Raw genomic sequence first — 9,317 nt, 5'->3', positions numbered from 1 at the left:
TCTGGTCTGATCCTAAAAAGTGGTAAAGTTTCCAACACCTACGGAAAAAAGTCAATGCGGCGCTTCCTGGGTCTTTGCGCCTATTACCGCCGGTTTATTGCTGGCTTCTCACGCATTGCCTGGCCATTACTTCACTGGCACGTGACAAGGCGGTTTTCGCTAGGGTGAACGAACGCGCCAAGTTTTTAATGAGTTACAGGGGCGTCTACAGACACCACCTGTCCTGGCTCACTTTGATGACGACGCCACTGCACTGCTTCATACGGATGCCAGCAAAGTGGGTTTAGGTGCTGTATTGGTGCAGCTCCAGGCTCGTTTAGGAACAGCAATTGCTTACGCCAGCAGGACGCTATCTAAAGCAGAAGCGAACTACTCCGCAACCAAAAATAATGCCTTGCAGTGGTATGAGCGGGTATGAAGTTCCGCCCTTACTTTTACGCTCGCCCCTTTCAAGTCGTTAGCGACCATCACTCTCTATGTTGGCTGACGAACTCAAAGGATCCTTAAGGAAAACTTGCGCATTGCAGCCTCCGATTGCAAGAATTCGACACAGTAGTTATTTACAAATCTGGAAAGAAGCACGCAGATGCTGATTGCCTTTCGCGAGCGCATGTTGAAACTTTCACTATGACCGATGAAGACGCTGTGTTTTTAGGAGTCATATATGACGCAACACTTTCCCAACACCAACGAGAGGACCAGGAAGTGCTCCCTCTTGTTGATTTCTTGGGGAAGCGAAGTACGGCTTAGCCTACGATTTCCGCACGAGTAATCTCTTCATTCTAAATTCGCAACAACGTACTTTACAAGAATTTCCATCCTGGGGGAAACAGTCATCTACTCGTCGCCCCATCGGCTCTCCGCAGTGAAGGTTTGCAAGCGTGCCACGAAAGCCAACCGCAGGTCACCTAGGCTACACCCGCACGTTGGCTAGAGTACAGCAGGGATACTACTGGCCAAAACTGCCGGCCACAGTGAAGCATGTACGTACGTGCATCAACCGCCAGCGGTTTAAACCACCCCTGTAAAACCAGCTGGCCTACCTTACCCTCTTCAAGTGCCAAGGCCACAATTTAAGAAAATTGACAAGGACATCTTGGGTCTATTTCCGACGTCTACAGCCTGAAATAAATGGATAATTGTCGCCACCGATTATCTAACCCACTACGCGGAAACCGAGGCTCTACCAAGGGGTACCGCCACTGAAGCAGCTCGGCTCTTTTTTGAGAACATTCCCCGAGGCATGGAAATCCGGCACTCAGTATAACTGACCGAAAAACTGCATTTATGGTCAAACTTTTTGAAACCGTTCTCCGCCTCAGCCAACGTCGTCCACGTTGTACGTATGAAGGCGTACAACTCGGACTGACCTTGACCTTCTTTCTTTTGTTCTAATCGAGAACAATGCTTCCTGAGGACGGGGGCAAATGTCGCATAGAGGGCCGTGCCAAAGAAGACGACTGGGAACCGCAACTGCGAACCCGGAATAGAAGGAAGCTTGAACACAAGACTCGTTCTGGTCGATCATTGAAACCGTCCTATCTTTAGGTCCCCCTTGGCGTTCTATCGAGACTTGACACTATCAATTGGGCTGCACGCGCTTAACCATAGCATGTCTCGAGAGAGAGAGGAAGCAGAATTTCTTACAAAATTCACACCAAAAGATGAAGGAGCTCCGGCCTTCCGTCACTTGGAAGGGATGGCGGGGGCTGCGCCTCAGACGCAGGCCGGCAGACATTGTTGGCCGATGGCCTCCCATATGCCAGCTGAGCGGCGGCTATTGTCCAAGCTCGACAGCAGTCTTCCAGAGTTGCGGCATCAGATTTGTGTCCCTCCCAAGAGAAAAAGGGCTGTACCAGATAATGTGTTTGGAGGTTTGTTTCGAGTCACAATTTATATAAATTTCGGATCTTTCTCCTGTGAGCTATGGCTCACCAGGACCGGGAGTGGAAACGTTCCAGTTTGGAGGCGCGCCAGGTGACGGCTTGGCTGCGGTTAAGGGTATAAGCCTGCGCAGCAGCCACCTGCCTACTGAGTGGATTATTTTTCATAATTTCTCTCTCTGATTTGGCACACACTGCGCGCTTTGTTCCAAGTCCCCCCCTTTGTCCCCGGATCAGTGGCAGAACCATCGAGCTAGGGCATAGGCAGATTCGTCGACGGGAACGCACGTATAGAATCTGGAGCTTATCTCTAGATCTCACGTGCGTAGTCCGGAGACGCCCGAAGCACGCACCACGCAGTTCTGCTGGTTTAAAGGAGCGTTTTAACATTTATATGTATACCGTTGCTCAGAATAAGACTCCGATAAATAACTTTCTTCGAAAGGCACTCTCAAGTCCGTACTAATGCGTGTCACGTTCCGCGTCCGTTGTTGCCCGTGGCGAAGCTTCACGGGAACGTATCCCGCCTGCTCCTCCCGTTAGGCCTGAGAGTAATTCCCCTTTCCTAGCGGGGGCCAATATTCGCCCTTAACATTGTTGGTGAGACGGACGATCTAGATTCATTACCGTATTTTATGTCTTGTGAGTGTTGTTATAGCATAAATGTCTGTTCTTCGGCACGCGTTTTGAGTTTGTTCCCAAGAGCCCGCCGTGATCGTCGTTCGTGTTGTTAGCGCACGCATCACGGGATGGGGTCAGCGGTTTGGGCACTGATTATGTCCCCACAGTAACCATTTATATATGTTTTGAGAATCAATCCTGCGCCTAGATCTCACCTCTCTGTGATAATTTTACAGCAGCACAGTACTTTCATGCCCTTTAGTCCACTAATGTGTTAATTGATATCCTAAGCTCACTAAGTCCTATGATATCCCATGGCAGGCCGGTTATTTCCTCGATCAGTTGCACTGAACTATCTTCACCAGAATAGCGTTCTCGCGTTGAATGTCTTTTGTTTCAGTTACAGTTACGAGTGGGGACCTCTCCAGAAGCAGATTTTTACCATCTACCGCTGCGCTACAGGCCTGAAGGCCGCCAGAGTTCAGCTGCTTCTCAATCACGAAGGAATAGGAACAGGGGATTTATTAAGGTATTCATAGAAGGTGCGGTGGCTAAGTCCTGTTCTAGTCAATGAGCGCTTTTCCATCAACGATCACCGGCATCAGACCGCACTGCAGAGCTGTTTTCTGCAATTGCAACTACTCGCAGATATGACTTTATTCTCTTTCCTTTTTTTATCGGTTTAGAACTGCATCGAGATTTTAACCGCAGTCCTTTTCCACGGAAAACGAATTTTCTACTTCTACGCCATTGCAGCATCTTACCATTCCCCCCAGTTTATTGTTGCCGACGCAAAACATTTGCTATCACCCGGTATGATGAGTTCGTGGTCTAAGAAGGCAAATAAAGCGCAAGTTATGAAGAACTTTGAGATACCAGAGACTTGCGGAGTGCTTCTGGCTCCCAGTGACACTGGATCCGACTTATCGTACCTAAAGCGTGTTAAGTGGCCCAATCCATGTCAGGCAAATTGTCTCATATGTCACGTTGTCGACAAACTTTATCAGATCTAGAACGAGCATGGCTGTCGTAGCCATTCTCACACCAAGTTATTCCTCATCTCTCCAGTGCAGCCACTTATCCTTACTTATTCCCCCCACCCACTCAACCTGCCTTCCTTCCCCAATTCTGCTGTTTAGGCGCCCACTGTGAAGTTAGGCAATTATCTCACACTTGATTTTCTCAAAGCCGGTTCTAACTTCTTCTCATACCCTTTGCATCAGTTTGTTCCGTGCCAATATAATGCTGTTCTTCTCCTCTCCACTTCGGAGAGCCTTGCAGAAGGCGAAAATTAGGGAATAATTTTTACCACGTCGCCGACTGCAACTGCAATTGCCGTAATGGGCATATGCGGTTTTCGTCTTAAAATATAACAAATGACGAGGACGGGCACCTAAGTGGCATTGACGCTTCCTACTCTGGGTGGCGAAGCTCCAGCGTGGCCCTGCTAATATGAACTGTGGCAGATATGAAATTTTGATATGTGTTGTGCGATGTCTGAGTAAGTCAAGTTCGCCAGGTAGTTGAAATTATTCTTGAGCCTTCCACTACGCCGCCTTTTTCCTCTCTAACGCCCACTTTCCCCCCTTCCCTTGCAAGGCGCTGTAGGTGTCTACCAAGAATGATGATAGATGCGAATTTGCTTCTTTCTTTTAAAACAAATTACAAACCTTTACATTCGCTATCTGCACGTTATCTCCGATGCCGCTCTCGCTACTCCAGGGCGTTCATCCCCCGCTGAACGTCGGTCACCCGCTACTCGGTTTCACGCTACGCGTACAAAATATTTTTAGGTGCACCAACGTCATACCTTCGTACCACATTTAGTTACACGGGATTGCAACTGCGGTGAAATGCACGCCATGGTTTTTCTCTACGGTTATTTTCTGTTTCTAAAGCCACCCACCGATCAGATCTTGCTAAATTTCATATCGCTGAGGGCTTTCGCTTCTGACTTGTTGGTTGGTTGGTTGGTTCACAGGTTTCATTTGTTTTTCAACTCCCAATTCTGTAAGGTGAAAGCGTGCCTCTATTTTCACTTATTTCCTGAGCTCTGGTGCGTTCGTTTTCGAGATTCGCGCTGTTCCACATTATTCCTGCACCTATAGTGGCACACAAGTTCCTCAGATGGCGCCGCGTATTCGTCTACCGCATATTCTTTCATTTTGACTGTTCAGCGTACATTCCGGTCTTCATAATCGTTCCCAGGCCCGTGGGCACTATGCTATCACCATAGTCCATCACGTTTCGTGTAGAAAACAGCAACACACTCTTGCGATGTGCAGTAAACGTCGTTTCGTGAATTTCCATATGTTCCACTTCTTCATTTAAGCTAGGTTAAAAACATCAACACACATGCCATTTCGCAAAAGACAGAAACCGCGGCAGTGCCAGACAGGCTGCGAAATACTACTGAGCAAAGAGAGGCCAGACTATAGCCGTTGCCGCGAAGCTTACCAAGCGCCGAAACAATCAACACTGAATTGGCAGCAGCAAGTGTGACTGCGGCCGATGGCTAACGCTCGTGGAACTTGGTTGAAGGACTCTTCAATACCTACAATTGTTTCTAAACTGCAGTCGTCTCAGCTTCGCTATCCTTGTTTTTGACCGCCACGATGACGGATCTTGGCGGATTTCATCCACGGGAACGCTCATGGTGTGCTCCTTAAACAGTTCCCACTCTAAATATTCAATTTCCCTCTAGCTTCAACGGGCAGATACTAGACCTTCCTACTTAGCCAATGGGACACAATATGTAAAAATAAACGGTTTCTCCTCTACAGTCAAGCCAGTCATCTCGGGTGTTCCACAAGGCAGTCTTTTAGCCCCCTTCTTTTTATTCTCCACATTAATGATCTTGTTTCCATAGATTCATTTGCAAAACACATTATTTACGCTGATGATACCAGTTTGTTTTTCTTTGGTCACTCAGGCATAAAGCTATCCAGTCGGGCTAACATAACCTTGGAAACAATTGAACACTGGGCGTGTCAAAACAGTCTAAAACTCAATGTCAGTGAGACGAAAGCCGTTCTCTTCCATCCCAGAAATAAAGTATTCGAGCTGCTTTGCCTTGTACTCAGTGGCACGAAAATAGAAACTGCTCACTCTGTGAAAACGTTAGGCGTTTACTTCTCAGAGCACGTGACATGGGACGTTCACATAGAATATTTAGTCAACAAACTATCCCGCACAATAGGTTCTCTACGCCGACATTTCCTGGTATTTCCACCTACCATTAAAATTATGCTTTATAATTTACTCTTTTCGTCTATTGTAAACAACTCCTTGCTAGTATGGGCAACAACAACAGCAGAAAACATTAGAAATTTACTATTCCTTCAAAGGCGTGCAATAAGAAATATTACTAAAGCTTCTTACCTCGAACGTACAGGACCAATATTTAAGCAGCTAAAAATGGTTAAAGTGACATCTTTGTATAACTACACGCTTTGTGATTATATAAACAAGGTATCAGTAAAAAGGACAACACATTAACGCTTATAGCAGCGCTTCAACGTAACATAAACACATACGATACCCGTAACCCAGAGCAATGGCACGTTACAGTGTGCCGGAGGAACTATGGCAGGCAGATCCTTCGCTTCAGGCTTCCTGCCATATTAAATCAAGCCTAAGCCCTCTGGGCGTGTTCGTGAGTCGTTCGAGGCTGACACGGCTTCAAGCGGGCAACATGACATAGTTCGGTTTTGGCAGACCGACGACGCGATGCTGTCAGGCGGGTTATTGCATAAGTTAAGTCACTGATGCGTTTCACAACCACATATGGTCCGTCATAGTGGGCCAAGAGTTTTGATGTAGGCCACGGCGCCGAATTGGACGCCACAGCCAGACTAATTCACCTACAGAGTACGTAACCCGCCGGTGACTGGCATCGTATCGTACTTTAGAACGTTCTTATGAAGCACCAGACCATAATCGGGCGATTCTCCGAGCTTCTTCGGCGCGACAGAGGGTCTCAGCCAGGCAGGGGTCTTCACGGCTTGTGAAGGGCCAGATAGTATCCAGAGGGTAGCGTGGCGGTCTGGCATAGAGCAGGAAAAATGAACTGTACCCAGTCGTCTCATGCGTGGCGGTATTAAACGCATACGGGATGAAGGGTAGTATGGTGTCCCAGTTCTTATGCCCTGCGTCCACATACATGGCTAGCATGTTGATAAGCGTTCTGTTGACGCGCTCAGTCAAGCCATTTGTCTGGGAATGGTATGGCGTCGAGTGTCGGAAAGTTACGGAGCATAAACGCATGAGCTCTTCAATAACATCAGCAGTAAATTGTCGGTCCCGATCAGTGATGACAATTCCTGGCGGCCCGTGTTGTAAGAGGACTGAGTGCAGCAAGAAAAGCGACACCTGATGCGCCGTAGCAGATGGAAGAGCGGTGGTTTCATAGTAACGTGTCAGATTTTCCACGCAGATTACAATCCAGCGATTTTCATCCACGGACTTTAGTAATGGACCTACAAGGTCAATGCCTACTTGATCAAACGGAGCTGTCGGGATCTTCACAGGGTGCAGCAAGCCAGATGGAGTTGCAGTTGGACGTTTGTGGCGATGACATTGCTTGCAACTGGAAACGTATTGTTCAATCGTCGAGCGCATTCTGGGCCAGTAAAATCTTTCTTGAGCACGGTGGAGTGTTCGAACCAATCCCAAATGCCCAGAAGTTGGATCATCATGCATAACACGCAATACTTCCGTGCACAGCGTCTTGGGAACTACAAGTAGGTATCGCTGGCTGACAGGTGAATAACTCTTTTCCATAGGAGGCCATCACGCACACAATAACGGCTTGTAGGTACGCTGGCTTGGGCGGCGGCAAAGAGAGGCTGCAGACTGCTATTATTTTTCTGTTCCGTTTTGAAAACATTCGTGTCGGGGAACGCTAGCTTGAGGGTCAATATATAATTGTCGAAATCGTCGCTTTCAGGTCCAGTCGTGGCCATTGGCATCCTAGAAAGACAATCTGCGTTTGCATGACGCCTCCTGCTTTTGTACACCATGGCAAAGTGATATTCCTGTAACCGGAGGGCCCAGCGTGCGAGGCGACCACATGGGTCTCGAAGGTTCCGCAGCCAACAGAGTGAATGATGGTCAGTTACGATAGTAAACGACCGTCCGTACTAATATGAACGGAAACGCTGCACAGCGAAAACTACAGCCAGGCATTCCTGTTCGGTGACTGTGTAGTTTCGCTCCGGCTTGCTCAGGGTACGACTTGCGTACGCGGTAACATGCTCTCGTTCATCGTGCCGTTGGACAAGGACTGCCCCGAGACCGATTCCACTAGCGTCCGTGTCAACTTCTGTCACTGCAGCAGGATCGAAGTGACACAGGATGGGTTTCGATATTAAAAGAAACTTCAGTTGACGAAATGACGCGTCGCAGTCTGGTGTCCAGTCAAAAGTGGAGTTTTTGTTGAGAAGGCATGTCAATGGGTAAGCAACGTGAGCAAAGCGATGTATAAAGCGTCTAAGTTACGAACGCAACCCTAGAAAACTACGCAACTCCTTCGCTGTCTGCGCGGGTTTAAAAGACTCAACAGTGGCAGTTTTCTGGGGATCCGACATTACACCATCACCATTGACAAGGTGTCCTAGCACCAGCGCTTGACGCTCTCCAAAGCGGCACTTTTCGAGTTTAGAATTAGGGCTGCGTTGTGCAGACAATTCAAGACGCGTACTAGACGGTCATTGTGTTCTTGGAAGGATTTCCCAAATATGACGACATCATCCAGATAGCAAAGACAAATGTCCCATTTTAAGCCACGCAAAACTGTATCCATAAAGCGTTCAAATGTGGCTGGCGCATTACACTGCCCGAATGGCATAACATTAAACTCATAAAGGCCATCTGGCGTTACGAAGGCTGTTTTTTGCTTATCCGCAGGGTCCATTGGAATTTGCAGTAGCCAGATCTGAGATCAAGACAAGAAAAACCGGACGCACCAGAGAGGCAGTCGAGGGCATCGTCTATGCGAGGAAGAGGATAGACGTCCTTTTTCGTAACAGAATTTAGACGCCGATAATCGACGCAGAATCGCCACGAACCGTCTTTCTTACGTACAAGAATAACAGGGGCAGCCCAGAGGCTAGATGACTCCTGTATCACCTTCTTCCGTAGCATGTCCTCCACTTGCTCATGAATGACTTTGCGCTCAGATGGGGATACGCGATATGGCTTTTGAAGAATGGGACGAGCCGAACCAATGTCGATAGTATGATGGGTCCGATGTGCAGGGCGAGATGTCGGTCCATCTGTTTGAGAAAAGTCAAACATAGGCGAAAAGGGTAGAAGAATATCCACAAGAGTGCGGCGTTGAGGTGAGCTGAGATCGGCACTGATCATGCGGAAGATCAAAGTTTCATCAGCGGGCAGAGGTACGGTGGCACTCGTAGCATCTGTGACCAAAGCAACGATGTGGGGCGCATCGGGTCCACAGGAGGCAAGCTTCAATCCCGTTGGTAAAACTGCGGGCTCAGACGATGGATTGATTGTCCATAACGAGACACTACCGTGATACACGGAGATCATACAATGAGGGATAATAACATTGTTCTTCAGGCATGCTGAGTGAACAGAGTGCACCATGGTCTGTAATGAAACCTGGTCAAGAAGTGGAGCGGACACGGGGACGAACATGGCAGACAAAGGTGGAACTACTGTGTCTTCGGTAATACTAAAAACTGTTTCTCCATTGCGGCCACTTTCAAGAAGAGTTGGCAGGTGCGAGCCGTCAAAATGAACCTCTTGACTTCAGCAGTCCACGGTAGCGCCACAAAACCTCAAGAAGTC

Source organism: Amblyomma maculatum, chromosome 2 (assembly GCF_055883805.1).
Source record: "Amblyomma maculatum isolate TAMU_Amacu chromosome 2, ASM5588380v1, whole genome shotgun sequence".
In the NCBI taxonomy this organism is placed as follows: domain Eukaryota; kingdom Metazoa; phylum Arthropoda; class Arachnida; order Ixodida; family Ixodidae; genus Amblyomma; species Amblyomma maculatum.
The sequence above is the reverse complement of the archived record's forward strand: the minus strand, read 5'-3'. Positions refer to the sequence as shown.